We start from the raw sequence: 18,945 nt of genomic DNA on the forward strand, positions 1-18,945 counted from the left end.
TTTTGTAGATATTGAAGCGGATAAAGTTTTTGTAATTTCTTTTCAAAAATTAATTAACGTTAAAGTAATACTAGTAATTAAGTTTCTTTTTTTCAAAGTTAATTAATCTTAAAAGTAATATTATCTCGATTCTTTTTTAATTCTATTGTTTTTATTTTTTAAACAACCAATAAATTTATTATTTTTGATATATTTATTTCTATAGAAATTTTAATGATTTATTATTTCACTTTTATGTATATATATATATATATATATTTTAATAACTAACTAACAAAATTATATGTTGCGTTGAACTATAAAAACAATAATTAAATTTAAACAAAAATTTCTGTAAATATAAAAGTTAAAAAAGAAACTAAGTTAATAATACTACTAATAACAACAAATGAGTTTCCAAAAAAATTGTTTTGAAAAATAATTTTTCAACTATGGAATTATTGGGTTGAGTCGCGGACTAAATCACCCGCGTCATGTCTAAAATTGTGCTAGACAGACAATCAATCACGAAGTTCCTAAAATAAAACAGATATATACTATATCAATTTTATTACTGCAATGTAGAAAATCGTATTAGAATAATATCTTTTAAATATAATGGTTAAAGTCACTTGAAAATATCGTACAGCGACTGTTCGAAAATCTGAATGAACAATTTTTCGATAAAGGGACAAAAAGATATCAGATGAAAGAAAAGAATATAGAAAACTCAATAAAGTTTTGAGATTTGGTGCAATTTACAAACTGAGCGAAATTATCTATTTATAGAGAAATTCTGCAACCGACATAGTAGAAAATGTGGCCTAGTTTGACTAAGCCTAGAAAACTGTCGCACGCCCAGTTTGACCGATCTGTGATACTGTTGCACGAAAATCAGGAGGAACTAAATACAAATCAAATCAGTTGTTGACTCGATGGAGGACATAAGAAAAACGTGGAGGAAAAACATGCATAATTAAAATTATTATTATTTTCTCAGTACTAAAACATAATACACCACATAACTTGAGCCCGAGCTCATCCGAACAACATCGATGTTCATGGTGGTCGGTTTGAGTGCACATTTTCCCCTTCACAAAATTGAATACCCTTTGAGGCACATTCCAATGGCTATATCTCACCTTATAAACACTACGAGTGTGATATCTCCTATGTGAGACTTCTACATTTTTCAATTCACACATCACTAGTTATAACTTTTCAAGAGTTAATGTTTAAATTCCAACATCATTTCCAACAATCTCCCACTTAAATTTTAGGAAGTGTATTTGGAATAACATCAAAACTCTTCTGTAAGATTATGCATAAATAAAATTGTCTACCGACTTGAACTTTTGCATAATAAATAAGATATTCAAATTCAACAAGAATGATTTGTAGTTTTGAACTCTATCTCTTACACTAAATCCACATAAAAACTTTTTATAGGATGTATTCTTAAAAGTCATGTATTATTGAACGCTATATGAATTCTGGTATAGACAATAGTCTCATCCATTTGAATCTATTTAGGACTTCCTCTTTATATAATCATTTTGTCAAAGAATCTGCTAAATTTTCACTAGTGCGGACATGATCTACTCTAACATATCCTTTTGCGAATAACTATCTAATTGTGATATGTTTACGACTTATTTGCCGTCTTTTACTGTTGTAATAATGGTTCTCAGTTTTTGCAATAGTTGTGATACTATAGCAATGGAAGAACACGAGTAATATTGCGGTTCTCATATTTCTAGTTAAAATTTGTATTCTAAATATGAATTAAATTAGAAACTAACATGATAGGATAAGAAAAATAATTTATCTTTGTAAAATAAAATTTTAAATATAAAAAATGTAAATCTAATAACATAAATACAAAATTAATTAAATTTGATATAAAATTAAAAATAAAATACTAACTTTTAAAAACATGTATAATTTTATCACAATGATAGTTTTGTCATTTTATATAATCTACTAAACTAAAAAGATACATTGAAATTTTAATATTTACAAATAGATTTATTATTTAAAATAAATATAACTTGTTTGACTAAAATAAGCGATATTCAAATTGTAGAATACGTCGATGTAATACAAATTAAAATATGCTAAAAATATAAATAATTAATTTACGAACAAACTCATAACATTCAAATTAATAGTGTAAAACGACAACATGTCTACAAGTACGAGAATATTCAAGTGTGTGAAATACCTATGCATCCAGTTATATAATGTTGACGACACCAAAACTATTGATTGAAATTTGTAATTGATCAAAACTACTGTCTCAATTTGAACCAAAACGAACATTGCACCAAAAAGAAGAAAAAAAGTTGCACCAAGACGAGAAATATAATTTTCTTATAATGCCAATTTTGTCATTTATATATATCATTTAGAATCTTTTTTTTTTGTTGCTAATTTATAAAATTTTAAAATATTGTAAGTTAATTTTTTTTTAAATATATGAAATTATTTCACAAATATAACTTTATTATTTAAATATAATATATATTTTATCATGTTATCATGAGATGTGCGCAACAAAAAACATGATAGAATAAAATAGTATTATTATGTTTGTTATCATGTGCACATCAAATATGTATACACATGATATAATAAATGATACATGATATAATAAATGATTATTTATCGTTATCTTATTATATCATTATCTTATTCTATATAATATATCATATATTTATTGTCTGTATTATATTGTAACCATTGAACCATAAATATATGTGAAATTTATACCTCAAATGAGTAGTCTCTAATTCTCAAAGAAGAATACTTTAAAGAAATTACAAAAAAAAGACTAAAAACAAACAAAAATAAGGAGAATGAAGCTTACCAAAATTGTTTCTCTATGTTTCATAACATTAAGCTATTATCCCTTTTGTTTAAAAAAATGTCCAATGGTACCAAATTAATTAACCCTTAAAGGTGTGAAAAATACTTCAAACATTCAATTGAATTTACCAAAAGTTATCACAAGTTGTTCTTACTAAACACTTGGAAACTTACCAAATGTTCTCTTGCTATAGATAAGAAGTGTACTACCCTTTATATGACACATGCAAAATGAATTATAGAAGTTGTTATAGAAATGAAGCAAGCTAAAAAATGTTCATTTTTTATATAAGAGATTTTGACAGATGAGATAAATAAGATATAGTTAAACTAGCCGATCAAAATGAACTATATATCATGACACACTTGCATAAACTAAATAACTATTTTGTTAACAAGTTTCTTTTGTATCATCTATCTATGATGAGACAAAAAAAAAATTAAATAATTTGGTGAGTTTTTTTAAAAAATGTGACGATGAGAATATGAGAACGTTCATGAAGTGTTTACATTGTGGCGATTATTTATGCCATTTAATAAAAATGTGACTTTACAGCTTAAAAAGTAAATATATTTTTTAAAATGTGTTTAAGCAATTTTAAACCTCACTTAAATGTAAAATTGTTGCATACAAATAAATAATGAAAGTGAAGACTATAAATAATTTCATACTAAATGCAAAGAAAAAATGACTAGCCTTAAAAAATTCTTCAGTTGAATGGTGTTGCTTCCACGTTTGATTTGGTGGGAAACATTGAGCAGCTCCAAATATTTTGTTGTTGAGGTGTAAAAAATGGAAATTTAAACATGTACTTTCATTGTTTCTTTTTTATTTATTTCTTATTTTATTTTAACAAATCGTAAATTTCGCTATAATTAACTCATAACTGTGTGGTCCCAGGTTCAAATCCGACAAGACGTCTAATATCGAAAAAAAAATTGTATCGGTATTTGTCAATTGAACTAGTACTAATGACTTTTAACAACATTTAAATACAAGAAATTGATAATCAGAAATTAATATAAATAAAACTATCCATAAATTTGTAATAGCCTATTATTAATTTGTAACAACCCATTAGCTCCCATAATTCCTATAATTAAAACTCATAACCATATAAATTCTACAATAAATTCTAATAATAGGCGTTGGTCAATATTATTAACACCTCACCTTGGATAAGTAGTCATTAAAACCGAGTTTATTCTCAAGTTTTCAGACCTTCCTTTTGAAAGAGCCGTTGTATAGATGTTTGCCAATTGGTCTTTTGTCTTGCAATTTTGTAAGAAGATTTTTCCTTTCTTCAGGACTTCTCTAAGAAAATCAAGCTTAATATTGAAGTGCGTAATCTTCCCATGAAAGACTAAATTATTATAGATTGCAAGCTCAATAGATGTTATATTGTGCATTATAAACACAAAAAAAATCATAATTAAAATTGAATTAAAATGTCACTAAGCTTTCACGTTAAACATAAGGTTTCAAAGGATTTTTGTTTTTTGGTTGGATTTATATGAAGTTAATGATAATGAGATACACCCTTCATAACCAATCATTTTTTCCTCCATTCACTCCTTTCGGCTCAACTCACCTCATCTGACAAATGCTTCTCAAACAACTCTCATTTGAGATTTAATCATTTTGAGGCGACATCTCAAAATCGTTCTTCAGCATCTCTCTCATATTCCCTTACCGTCATATCTCTCTCAGCCGTTTTTGCCTTTATCTCTCCTCAACCTCTTCTTTATGTTTATAAGGTTTTGCAAAAGTAGTGGAATGTGAGTTTTCAAAACCTTACAATACTTAAAAAAAGAGATAAAGAGTTATATAGAGAAAAAGGCAAATAGAGAGGGGAATACAAAGGATATAAGAGAGCCATTGAATGATGACTTCGACATGTTGTCAATAGAAAAAATTGAATTTCAAACGAGAATCCAATAATAACAATGAGAAGTATTTGTTAGAGGGGTTGGGTTGAGGCGGGAGATGGAAAGGGAAGAGAGAAATGACAAGGGATCTAAGTTGAATAGATATTATCTCGTGCATTATAAACAAAAAAAAAAACTAATAATTAAAATTGCATTAAAAACGTCATTCGACTTTCACATTAAAAATAACGTTGAAATGCATTTTTATTTTTTGATTGTATTTATTTGACGTTCATGATAATGAGATACACCCTTCACACCCAATCATTTTTCCCCTCCCTTCACACATCCCGACTCAACCCACCTCATCTGAAAAATGCATCTCAAACAACTAATTCGGTTCTCACTTGAGATACAATCATTTTGTGGCGACATCTCAAAATCATTCTTCAACATCTCTCTCATATTCTCTTACTGTCCTATCTCTCTATCATGCCTTTTTCCCTTTATCTCTCTTCATCCCCTTCTTTATGTTTGTAAGGTTTTTCAAAAGTAGTGGAATGTGAGTTTTCAAAACCTTACAATACTTAAAAAAAGAGATAAAGAGTTATATAGAGAAAAAGGCAAATAGAGAGGGGAATACAAAGGATATAAGAGAGCCATTGAATGATGACTTCGACATGTTGTCAATAGAAAAAATTGAATTTCAAACGAGAATCCAATAATAACAATGAGAAGTATTTGTTAGAGGGGTTGGGTTGAGGCGGGAGATGGAAAGGGAAGAGAGAAATGACAAGGGATCTAAGTTGAATAGATATTATCTCGTGCATTATAAACAAAAAAAAAAACTAATAATTAAAATTGCATTAAAAACGTCATTCGACTTTCACATTAAAAATAACGTTGAAATGCATTTTTATTTTTTGATTGTATTTATTTGACGTTCATGATAATGAGATACACCCTTCACACCCAATCATTTTTCCCCTCCCTTCACACATCCCGACTCAACCCACCTCATCTGAAAAATGCATCTCAAACAACTAATTCGGTTCTCACTTGAGATACAATCATTTTGTGGCGACATCTCAAAATCATTCTTCAACATCTCTCTCATATTCTCTTACTGTCCTATCTCTCTATCATGCCTTTTTCCCTTTATCTCTCTTCATCCCCTTCTTTATGTTTGTAAGGTTTTTCAAAAGTAGTGGAATGTGAGTTTTCAAAACCTTACAATACTTAAAGAAAAAAAATATAGAGTTATATAGAGAAAATGGCAAAGAAAGAGGGGAATAAAAACGATATAAGAGCGACATTGAATGATGACTTTGACATGTTGTCACAAAGGTAGAAAAAATTGAATTTCAATTGAGAATCCAATAATGGCAATGAGAAGCTTTTGTTAGTGAGGTTGGGTTGAGGCAGGAGATGGAAAGGGAAAAGATAAATGACAAGGGATCCAAGCTCAATAGATATTATCTCGTGCATTATAAACAAAAAGACGCATAATTAAAATTGCATTAAAAACGTCATTTGACTTTCACGTTAAAAATAAGGTTTAAATGCATTTTTGTTTTTTGATTTATTTGTTTGATGTTCATGATAATGAGATACACCCTTCACCCCAATCATTTTCCCCTTCCTTCACACCTTCCGACTCAACCCACCTCATCTGACAAATGAATCAAACAACTACTTCAGTTCTCACTTGAGATTCAATCATTTTGCGGCGACATCTCAAAATCATTCTTTAGCATTTCTCCCATATTCCCTTATCGTCCATATCTCTCTCAGCCTATTTTCCTTTTGTCTGTTTTCATCCCCTTCATTATGTTTGTAAGGTTTTGCAAAAGTAATGGAATGTGAGTTGTCAAAACCTTACAATACTTAAAGAAAAGAGACGAATAGTGATATAGAGAAAATGGCAAAGAGAAAGGGGAAGACAAAGGATATAAGAGATAAATTGAATGATGACTTTGACATGCTGCCAGAAAGGTAGAAAAAATTGAATTTCAAATGAGAATCTAATAGCAGCAATGAGAAGCATTTGTTAGAGGGGTATGGTTGAGGCAGAAGAAAGAAGGGGAAGAGAGAAATGACAAGGGATCCAAGCTCAAAAGATAATATCTCGTACATTATAAATAAAAAATCTCATAATTAAAATTGCAATAAAAACTTCATTTGCCTTTCACATTAAAAATAAAGTTTAAATGGTTTTTTTTTTTTTTTTGGATTTATTTGAAGTTCATGATAATGAGATACACCCTTCACACCTAATCATTTTTCCCCTCCCTTCACACCTCCCTGCTCAACCCACCTCCTCTGACAAATGCGTCTCAAACAACTACTTCGTTTCTCACTTGAGATTCAATCATTTTGTGGCGACATCTCAAAATCATGATTCAACATCTGTCTTATATTCTTTGGCCGTCATATCTCTCTCAGCCCTTTTTCCCTTTATCTCTCTTCATTCCCTTCGTTTTTGTTTGTAAGGTTGTCTTCATCCCCTTCCTTTTTGTTTATAAAGTTTTGCAAAAGTAGTGGAATGTGAGTTTTCAAAATCATACAATACTTAAAATAAAATAGATGAAAAGTGATATAGAGAAAATAACAAAGAGAGAGGGGAAGACAAAAGAACAGAGACATTGAATGATGACTTTGACATGGTGCCATAAAGGTAGAAACAATTGAATTTCAAATGAGAATCTAATAGTAGCATTGAGAAACATGTGTAAGAAGGGTTGGGTTGAGGCAGGAGATGGAAAGGGAAGAGAGAAATGATAAAGGGATCCAACCTTAATAGATATTATCACGTGCATTATAAACTAAAAAACTCATAATTAAAATTACATTAAAAACATCATTTGGCTCTCACGTTAAAAATAAGGTTTAAATGCATTTTTGTTTTTTGATTGGATTTATTTGAAGTTCATGATAATGAGATACACCTTTCACTTTCAATCATTTCCCCTTCACACCTTTCAGATCAACCCACCTCCACTAACAAATGCTTCTAAAAAAACTACTTCGGTTGTCACTTGATATTCAATCATTTAGTGGCGATATCTCAAAATCATTCTTCAACATCTCTCTCATATTCCCTTATCGTCCTATCTCTCTAAGCTATTTTTCCCTTATTCTCTCTTCATCCCCTTTTTTTATGTTTGTAAGGTTTTGCAAAAGCAGTGGAATGTGAGTTTTCAAAACCTTACGATACCTAAAGAAAATAGATGAAGAATGATATAGAGAAAAAGGCAAATAAAAAGGGGAAGACAAAGAATATCAGAGAAACATTGAATGATGACTTTGACATGCTGCCACAAAGGTCGACAAAATTGAATTTCAAATGAGAATCATTTGTTAGAGGGGTTGGGTTGAGGTAGGAGGTGGAAAAGGAAGAGAGAAAAGACAAGGGATCCAAGCTCAATAGATAATGAGATACACCCATCAGACCCAATCATTTTGTCCCTCTCTTCACACCTTCCGGCTCAACCCACCTCTTCTTACAAATGCTTATTAAACAATTACTTTGGTTCTCACTTGAGATTCAATCATTTTGTGGTGACATCTTATAATCATTCTTCAACATCTCTCCCATATTCCGTTACCATCCTATCTCTTTGCCATTTTTTCATTTATCTCTTCATCCCCTTATTTATGTAAGGTTTTGCAGAAGTAGTGGAATATGAGTTTTCAAAACCTTACAAAACTTAAAAAACGAGATTAAGAGTGATATAGGCAAAAGTGCAAGAGAGGAGGGAAGACAAGGGATATAAGAGACATTGAATGATGATTTTGACATGCTCCAATAGTCCCAATGATAAGTATTAGTTAAAGGGGTTGAGTTGAGGTAGGAGATGGAAAGGGAAGTGAGAAATGACAAGGGATCCTAGCTCAATAAATATTATCTCTTTCATTATAAACAAAAAAAACTCCTAATTAAAATTGCATTAAAAACGTCCATGAACTTTCACGTTAAAAATTAGATTTAAATGCATTTTTGTTTTTTGGTTGAATTTATTTGATGTTCATGATAATGAGATGAGATACACCCTTCACACCCAATCATTTTCCTCCTTCCTTCACACCCAATCATTTCCCCCCTCCCTTCACACCTCCCGACTCAACTCACCTCCTATGACAAATGCTTCTCAATTCCTTGAGATTCAATCATTTTGTGGCGACATCTCAAAATCATTCTTTACCTTATTCTCTTACCTTCATATCTCTCTCTCAACCCTTTTTTCCTCTATTTCTTTTCATTCCCTTCTTTATGTTTGTAAAATTTTGCAAAAGTAATGGAATGTGAGTTTTTAAAACCATACAATACTTAAAGAAAAGAGATGAATAGTGATATAGAGAAAATGGCAAAGAGAGAGGGAAAAACAAAAGATATAAGAGGTAGTAGATGAGTTTGACATACTGCCACAAAGGTAGAAAAAATTGAATTTCAAATGAGAATCCAATAATACTAATGAGAAGCGTTTGTTAGACGGGTTGGGTTGAGGTAGTAGATGGAAAGGGAAAAGAGAAATGACAAGGAATCCAAGCTCAATAGATATTATTTCGTGCATTGTAAACAAAAAATCTCATTATTAAAATTGCATTAAAAAACTCATTCGACTTTCACGTTAAAAATAAGGTTTAAATGCATTTTTGTTTTTGGGTTGCATTTATTTGAAGTTCATGATAATGAAGTACACTGTTCACACCTAATCATTTTCCCCTTCCTGCACACCTCCCGACTCAACCCACCTCCTCTGACAAATTCTTTTGAAACAACAACTTCGGTTCTCACTTGAGATACAATTATTTTGTGGCAACATCTCAAAATCATTCTTCAACATCTCTCTCATATTCCCTTACCGTCATATCTCTCTCTAAGCTCTTTTTTTCTTTTATCTTTCTTCATCTCCATCTTTATGTTTGTAAGGTTTTGGAAAAGTAGTGGAATGTGAGTTTTCAAAACCTTGCAATACTTAAAGAAAAGAGATGAATAGTGATATAGAGAAAATTGTAAAGAAAAAGGAGAAGACAAAGGATATAAGAGAGACATTGAATGATGAATTAGACATGCTACCACAAAGGTAGAAAAAATTGAATTTCAAATGAGAATCCAATAGTAGTAATAAGAAGCATTTGATAGAGGGGTTGGGATAAGGCAGAAGATGGAGAGGGAAGCGAAAAATGACAAGGGATCCAAGCTCTATAGATATTATATTGTGCATCATAAACAAAAAACTCATAATTAAAATTGCATTAAAAATATCGTTCGACTTTCACGTTAAAAATAAGATTTAAATGCATTTTTATTTTTTGGTTGGATTTATTTGAAGTTCATGTTAATGAGAGAGAACCTTCACACCCAATCATTTATACAAACAATCAATTAAATAAAAATATATGGTTGTAATTTAGCAATTAATCTCCAATATATATATATATATATATATATATATATATATATTCAAATACATATAATATAAAATTTAAATTAAACCTCTAGAGCTAGCATGTTTTAGAGGACGTCGAAAAGTGTACGCTGGTCATTCATACATCAACAAAATTAAGGGTATGGATTAGTCATTTCGACTTTAAAAATGTCAATCAATCATTTTGACTTCAAAGAAAAAACAAAGCGGACAAATCAGTTATTTGGGCTACAACAAAATATGGTGTGGGCCAGACATCTCAATTTCAAAGGAAAAATTAAAGGTGCAAGTTAGTAATCTTAATTTCAAAGAAAAAATAGAGTGCAAAGGTAAGTCATCTCAACTTCCGATGTGTGTCTGTCATCTCAACTTTGAATAAAATTAATGTGTGTTTTAGTTATTCCGGCTTTAAATAAAAATAATAGGTGATGGCCTGTCATCACGACTTCAAAAAAATAAAATAAAGAAATAAAATGTGAGAATTAGTCCTATCAATTACAAAGGGAAAATAAAGGGTGATGACATAGTCAGCCATTCCGACATCAAATTTATACACTTCTTGAAATATTATAAATAATTTCATTGAATGAGCATTTTCTTTTATTTGCATTCATATTTTTAGCTTAATTATATTTTTGGTCCTTACAAATATACAATACTTTAATTTTAGTTCTAACATTTTTTTTAATACCTACAGTATAAGTTTTTTTATCTTATAAGAGACGATAAATTTCACCATAATCAACTTACACAACTATGAATCTCGATTCGAATCCGAAATTTTAAATCATTATTTTTATTTATGGTGGGTTTTTCATTTAAAAATCATTGATGTGACAAAGTTTTGACGGAGAAGCATTATTGACTCACCTAATAATACTCTTGAGTAAGATTATTAATTTTATTTTTCAACAAAAACAAATTATAATTTTCTATCAACAAAAATTGAATCCTCCTCGGTCAAAAAATAAAATCAAATTGAAACCCCTTGATTGCGTTCATCTTCTTCCTTCGTCACTTCCACCAAACCAAATCACCATTTTTTAATGCAACTTCGGTATTCCAACAAAGCCTCATTGTTTTCAAATCACCTTAACTTTGAAATTTTTCTAAATCTTTGAAATCGAAAAGTAAATTGGGCTCGAATATTTAAAACTTTTGAAACACAAAATTTCTAAAATTTAAAACAATCTCAAACTCTCAAAATATAAAATTTTCAAATTTTGTGAAACTTTCAAAATGGAATTTTTTTAGAATATTCGAAACTTTCAAAATAGGAAAAACATTCGAATATTTCAATTATTCAAAACTTTCTAAGGTTTTGAAATTTTTGTAATTTTCCATTTTTATTAAATTATTGATATAATAATTATGTTAAGTTAATTTTGCAGTGATTAGAACTAGAGGTAGACAGTTTGCTTCATTCATTCGTCGATATGATGTTGTGAGTGAAAGGTTTCCCTGCTCGTGCCTCTGATTCTAAGCAATGCAAAATTAAGTTAACATAATTACTATATCAATAATTTTTTTAAAAAATGGGAAATTACACAAATTTCAAAACCTTCGAAAGTTTTGGAGATTTTTTATTTTGAAATTTTTAAATTTTTCGAAAGTTTTGAATTATTTGAAAGTTTTGAAAATTTTCTATTTCGAAAGTTTTAAAAAATCTAAAAAATCTCTATTTCAAAAATTTCATATTGGTCGAAAGTTTCGAAATTTTAGAAATTTTGTGGTTTTGAAAATTTAAAAGTTATGTTGATTTTTTTTAAATGTTCGAAAGAGGGAGTGAAAAAATGAGAGGTAAAAAAATTTAAATTTTTTGAAGATAATTCAAAAGACAAATATATATTTATATGGGTTCAAGAGTAGCAAATATAGATGGGGTGCAAAATAAAAAACGATAATATATATTTATACTTAGTGATGCCTCATCACGGTTACACGTGATATATAATATGAGAACTGTACCGTGCACCCCCTCATTTTTTACCTCTTACCCCGCCATTTTTTCGAATGACCATTTTACCCTTTTTTATTTTATCACTTTCTTTTCTCACCCTCACTTTCGAAACTTCCAAATAATTTCTTAATATTCGAAAGTTTCAAACTTTCGAAATAATTAAAAGTGAGTTTTATGATCTATTCGGAACTTTTGTTAAATTAGAAACTTTTCGAAATATAATTACAGAAATAATTATCAATTTTGAAACTTTCGATGAATATTAAAGTTCCGATGTTAACATTTCCAGAAAGTTTCAAAAGTTTGGAAGACTTTGAAACTTCTGAAACACATATCATTCGGAACTTTCGTTGAATTTGAAAGTTCCGAAATGAAAATTTCCAGAAAATTTCGAAAGTTTGGATGAATGTGAAACTTCCGAAACACATATCTTTCGAAAATTTCAAACATTCGAAGTAAGTCAGTTTCGAAAGTTTCAAAAAATTCCAAACTTTCGAAATTTTCAATTCATTTTTAGAATATCTGAAAGTTTCGAAATACTATTTTCTAGATCATCTGAAACTTTCAAAAATTTTAATGAATTTGAAACTTCCGAAATTAGATATCAAATTTAATACTATTAATTTATTACTACAAATATAATACTATTTATTACTATAAATTTATTATTATAAATTTATCACTATTTATTATTATTAATTTATTACTAATAAAAATGGATTTCAGAACTTTTAATGAATACCAAAGTTTCGAAACTGAAAAACTTTATATTTCTGAATTTTATATTTCGAAACTTTCAGATTTTTAGAAAGTTTTGAAGGTTTCTGTATTTCGAAAGTTTCATGTTTATGGAAACTTTCGAAAGTTTCAAAATTTTGGAAAAAAATGAACTTCGAAAGTTTCATGTTCATGAAAACTTTCGAAATTTGGAAAATTAATATTTTGAAAATTTCAAACTTTTGAAGTTTATCTTACTTTTGGATTTCGAAAGTTTCAAAGGTTGGAATGTTTGCAAATGTCATTCGGACAATTTAAACTTTCGAATAAAATGGATGAAAAAAAAAAGAAGAGAATCTTTTTTAGGGTTTTTTACTAATTATATTAGGGGCAATCTGATATTTTTCTTGATGATGGGAGATGCGAGGTATAAGTGAGGGGTGCACGGTACAAAACCCAATATACTTATACTAATATAAGATAAAATATAAGGGTTTGTTGTTGTTTTTATATAAAAAATGTTGCGGATCTAAAAGCCATGATGAATACATGATGGTGTAAATTTATCAATTTATTTGAATTTTGTTCAAATAATTAAAAATAAATTTAAATTACATATGTGTATGTTAGGAATACTTTATTCTATTATTTTCCATCGATTTATATGAAATAAGATAAAAAAAAAGAAGAAAAAAGAGTCTGATTCACAAAGGGGCATATGCCAAATAAAATTATATATTTTTTAATTTGTTGTTATTTATTTATTTGTTTTTTTTTTTTATGAATATAAATTGGGAACTTTGTTATGAAAGAATAACGAGAATGTCGACCAAATTTATTCGCTAGATCAATAAATCTTTAATTTTGATGCTCTTTTTAAAGAAATAAAACTGGTTTAAAAAATTACAAAAATAATTAAAAATATTATGACTTATTTTTTAATTATTTAGACAAAATTGAATACTACAAAATGTTTATTAAAATCTTTTAATAAAAATTTATGTATTAATTATACTAAAATCTTTGCTTGTATTTAAATGTTATTAAATGATTTTGTTTATCTTTTTACTTTTATTATTTAATATAAGAAAAACAAATTTTGAAAATTGGATTATCAAATAGTTGTTTTAATTCTCTATTCAAAAATTGTTTTAAAAAAATTCAATTACTAAATAGACTTTTTTTTTCTCAAATTTAAAACTGATTTCTGAAACAAGTATCTCAAATATTTTTTTTTTCTTAATTCTATTCCTTAAAACAGTTTTTTTAATTAAATTTATAAAACAAAATTAAAAAACTAAAATACGAAAGTGTTTCAAACATACATTTAATTTTGATTTTTTTACTTTTAAAAAGAATATAATAGAAATTAGTTTTTAAAAACAATTTTACAAAATCGTGTAGTCAAACAAATTTTTTATTTTTAGAAACTGAAAAACTATTGATCAAAACTAAAGGCTTGTTTGATTCAGTTTTTAAAAATTATGTTTCTCTTATTAAAAAACTTAAAAACTTATTTGTTAATAATGTTTTGAAAAATTGTTTTTAAGAATTGTTTTCAATTTGATTGTATTAGAATTGTTTTGAAAAATATTATCGAAATCACGTTCTCCATAATCCATTTGGTCGTATTAGAAATAGGACGGGTTACGGACTCGCCAGATAAAATTATTTTTTAGTTCTTCTAAAATTATTTTTTACTTTTTATAATTTATATATTATAATAAGTTAAAATAATTTCATTAAATAAATTATTTATAAATAACTTATATAATTGAAAATAATTTTAATAATTAATAATTTAAAGTAATTAAAATAAATATTTATTATAATTTAAAAAAAATAAACTAGCTAAATAATATATATATATATCTGATAAGAAATAATTTATTTAATATAATTTTAAATTATCTATAAATAATTAAAATTTTAAAATAAATAATTTATTTATTTTAATTTAAAATAAACAAAGAATTAAAAATATATTAAATTGATAAATTTAAAATTAATAAAAACTTAGAATATATACCACTACTTTTGAAATATTTTAAGCATTAACTGATAAAATTTATTTTTAAATAAGAATATTCTTTTTATGTCAATTTATATTTTAAATATATTTGAATTAATTTTATCAAATGTACAATTAGTTTAATGTGGATATATTTTTTCTATTGGAATATCGATCACTTGAAAACCAAATGGCCAATGGTTTTATAGATATTATTTAATTTAATAAATTTGATTTTTTTAAATACTAATCCATATCTACTTAGAGGATGTAACATGTATAGAAAAAATCGAGAAATAGGTGGTATCTATTTATAATATTTTTTAATATTAATTTGTTTTTACTCTTTTAATTTAATAAGATTTATTTTTTAATTAAAAAATATTGAATCTTAAATAATTTATATCCCGCCTTGAATATTAAAGTCAAATGATAAATATCATAATTAATATTAATCTTAGTCAAATGATAAATATTATAATTAATATTAATCTTACCCAATTAAAATGATAATAGTATTTTATAAGATATTTTATTATATATATGTGTGTACACATATCTGCACAAGTATCACATATATTTGAATCTAACATCTTTTTTTTTTTTTATGGGGATATTTTTCTTTCTACTTCTTATTTTGTGCATAGCATCTTGCAAAGTTGATGCAAGAAGTAAAACTCTACTAAATGAGCAATATCATTTTGTTACATCAGATAATTTTGTGGTATTGTTTAAACTTTACTGTCTTTTTCTAATTTATTTTATAAATGAATATAATTTTGATTAATCAATCTAGAATCAAGTGGTCAATAATTTTAATTGTGTTGATATCTAAAAAACAACCTGCTCTACAACATCCATTATTAAAAAATCACAAAATTCAGTGATTTAGGATAATTTTTTATTATTTAAATAAATAAAGTATTGAAAGAAAAACGAATTCGAATGAACAGTTGATCCGCGTAGTCTATATTGGACAGGCTAGTCTTGATAAATCACGACCCAACAACAAAGTGCATTGGGATATCACAAATTTTCTATTATTATTGTTGTTGTTGTTCTTCTTCTTATTATTAATACTATTATTATTTCTATTATTATTTTTATTATTAATATAATTTTTATTTTTATAATTATTATTATTATTGACTATAATAAGTATACATATATATTAAAATTTTATGTCATATTAAATTAAAATAATTATAACCAAAAAAATTAAAAGAAATTACTTGTTTATATGTCATATTTAAAATATATAAATTTGTCAAACATTTTTTTTTTTTTTTTAATTTTCTCTTCTTCAAAACAACTTTCAAAATTAAGATAATTCAAACAGATTTTTTTTATTTATTTTCTTTTCAAAAATAGTTTGTAAAATTAATTTTAAAGATAAAATTTAAAAACTAAAAAGTAAAACTCACTCAAACATGTCCTAAATCCAACAAGCCATTAAACTATATATGATAAAACCAAAAGAACGAGTTTATAATTTATAAGTTCTATTTGGTAACAATCATTGATGAGTTTATAACATATATATTATAATAGATTTTGATAAGTTAATTCAAGTAACTTATGAGTTTATAGCTTATATTTTTTCTTTCAATTTTACATTTATTATTGTAACTAAAACTATAGTTTTACCTTTTATAATTTATATATTATAATAATTTAAATAATTTCATTAAATAAGTTATTTATATATAACTTATATAATTGAAAATAATTGTAATAATTAATAATTTAAAGTAAAAAATTAAATTAAATATTTATAGTAATTAAAAAAAATATAATAGATTGATGAATTTTAAATTAATAAAAATTTAGAATTTATACTACTACTTTTGAAATATTTTAAGCATTAACTGATAAAATTTATTTTTAAATAAGAATATTCTTTTTATGTCATTTTATATTTTAAATATAATTGAATTGTTAATTTTATCAAATGCATAATTAGTTTAATAGTTATCAGTGATTGTAAATATTATCTTTTTACTAAAGTATAAAAAAATTGAAAATATGCTTTTTCTCTTGGAATATCGATCACTTGAAAACCAAATGTACAATGGTTTTATAGATATTGTTTAATTTAATATATTTGATTTTTTTAATACTAATTCATATCTATATAGAGGATGTAACATGTATAGAAAAAATCGAGAAATAGGTGGCATCAATTTATATTATTTTTTAATATTAATTTGTTTTTACTCTTTTTATTTAATAAGACTTATTTTTTGATTGAAAAATATTGATTCTTAAATAATTTATATCTCACATTGAATATCAAAGTCAAATGATAAATGTAATAATTAATATAAATCCTTACCAATTGAAATGTTAATACTATTTTATAATATATTACATTATATATATGTGTGTGTACACATATGTGCACAAGTATCACATATATTTGAATCTAGCATCTTTATTTTTTATGGCAATATTTTTCTTTCTAGTTCTTATTTTGTGCATGGCATCTTGCAAAGTTGATGCAAGAAGCAAAACTCTACTAAATGAGCAATATTATTTTGTTACATCAGATAACTCTGTAGTACTGTTTAAGTTTTACTGTCTTTTCTTAATTTATTTTACACATGATTATAGTTTTGATTAACAAATCTAGAATCAAGTGGACAATGATTTTGATTGTGTTGATATCTACAAACAACCTGCTCTACAACATCCATTATTAAAAAATCACAACATTCAGGTATAATAACTAAACTATTTACTAGTTTAATTAACTCAAAATATGAAAACTAATGTTATTTGTTGAAGTAGGAAGGCATGACATGCATATAGAGGTGAGAATCCGTTAAAAATAGAGGTAATTATGTGATGAGTTATTTTACTCAATAACTCAATATAAATGATAAATTTTATTAATTCAACCGTCCAATCAAAATTTCTTACCGAGTAGATCAAATCCACAAATTTTTATAAATTTTTTAAACTATTTGATACTTCATTAAAAATTTCAAATGAATGTATAATAAAACTTTCAAAAAATATCCATGAGTAGATTACATAACTACATATTTTGAATTTATATAAAATTTTATGTATTTGATTATTAATATATTACGTCAATAATTAACGGTTGATTTAGTGAAATTTATCGTTTATATTGAATAATTAAGTTAAATAACTTATCTCAGACTTACTTTTGGAGTCAACAGATTCTCACCCATATATATATATATAAGCAAAAAAAATGTGTCTAACCAAATAAGTTATTATGTATTTTATTAGTTAAAATTTCATATAAAATTTTCAACTTCAATTATATTTATTCATTGAACTATTTTATGTTTCTTTTTATTGCATCTCAGCTTTACCCAACCTTCGAAACAAATATCACTCGAAGTAGACTATATTCTACTGGTAAAAATGTAGAAGGATGTCCTACAGGAAAAGTTCCTATTCACAAAAAGACAAGAAGACTTCGAATTGTTACTAATTCATCTTCAAAATCACTCGTCGAAGATTTTCAACAATATTCCCAAAGCTCCCATGGATACCATGTAAGGGAATATTTATTTAAAATCAATACATTTGACATACACACATATATGAATTATATTAAATTAATTTTTTTTAATAATAAGTGTGAATCTTAGTCATTGATAAAATCGTGAATGATTAAGATTAAAACAAAAAGTCATGTGATTATTTTAATTAATTGGTCATATGACATTTGTAATCATGATCATCCTTGTATAGTTGTATGATCAAAATTTAATCTTATTATATTAAAACTTCTTTTACTTGATACATCCCAATATATATACAAATGTTTTGAAAATCAAACCAACAAAAAATTGAATTCAACGATTCAAGATTTGATAATTAAATTGTGGTTTAAGTATTTGTTCTCGAACTTGACTATTATTAAAACTAATACTATTTTTAAACTATATATATAGAGCCTTATTCATTTTATTTAATATATTTTTTGTATTATAAAATTCAATATATTTTCTATTGAAATTATTGTTTAATAATAATAAATATAATTTTTAAATTTATTACTTTATATTTACGGATGAGTTGGGTAGGAGTAGAAAATCGGTAAAATGAAGGGATAAGAACTTAAATTT

The 18,945-nt window shown here is 26.2% G+C and overlaps 1 pseudogene; it reads left to right on the forward strand.

Moving 5' to 3' along the window:
* The first annotated feature begins 9,080 nt into the window (after positions 1–9,080).
* LOC101506201 (protein neprosin-like) overlaps positions 9,081–18,945 on the forward strand; it is a 13,703-nt pseudogene continuing 3,838 nt past the window's right edge.

This window comes from Cicer arietinum, chromosome 5 (genome assembly GCF_000331145.2).
Source record: "Cicer arietinum cultivar CDC Frontier isolate Library 1 chromosome 5, Cicar.CDCFrontier_v2.0, whole genome shotgun sequence".
Classification (NCBI taxonomy): domain Eukaryota; kingdom Viridiplantae; phylum Streptophyta; class Magnoliopsida; order Fabales; family Fabaceae; genus Cicer; species Cicer arietinum.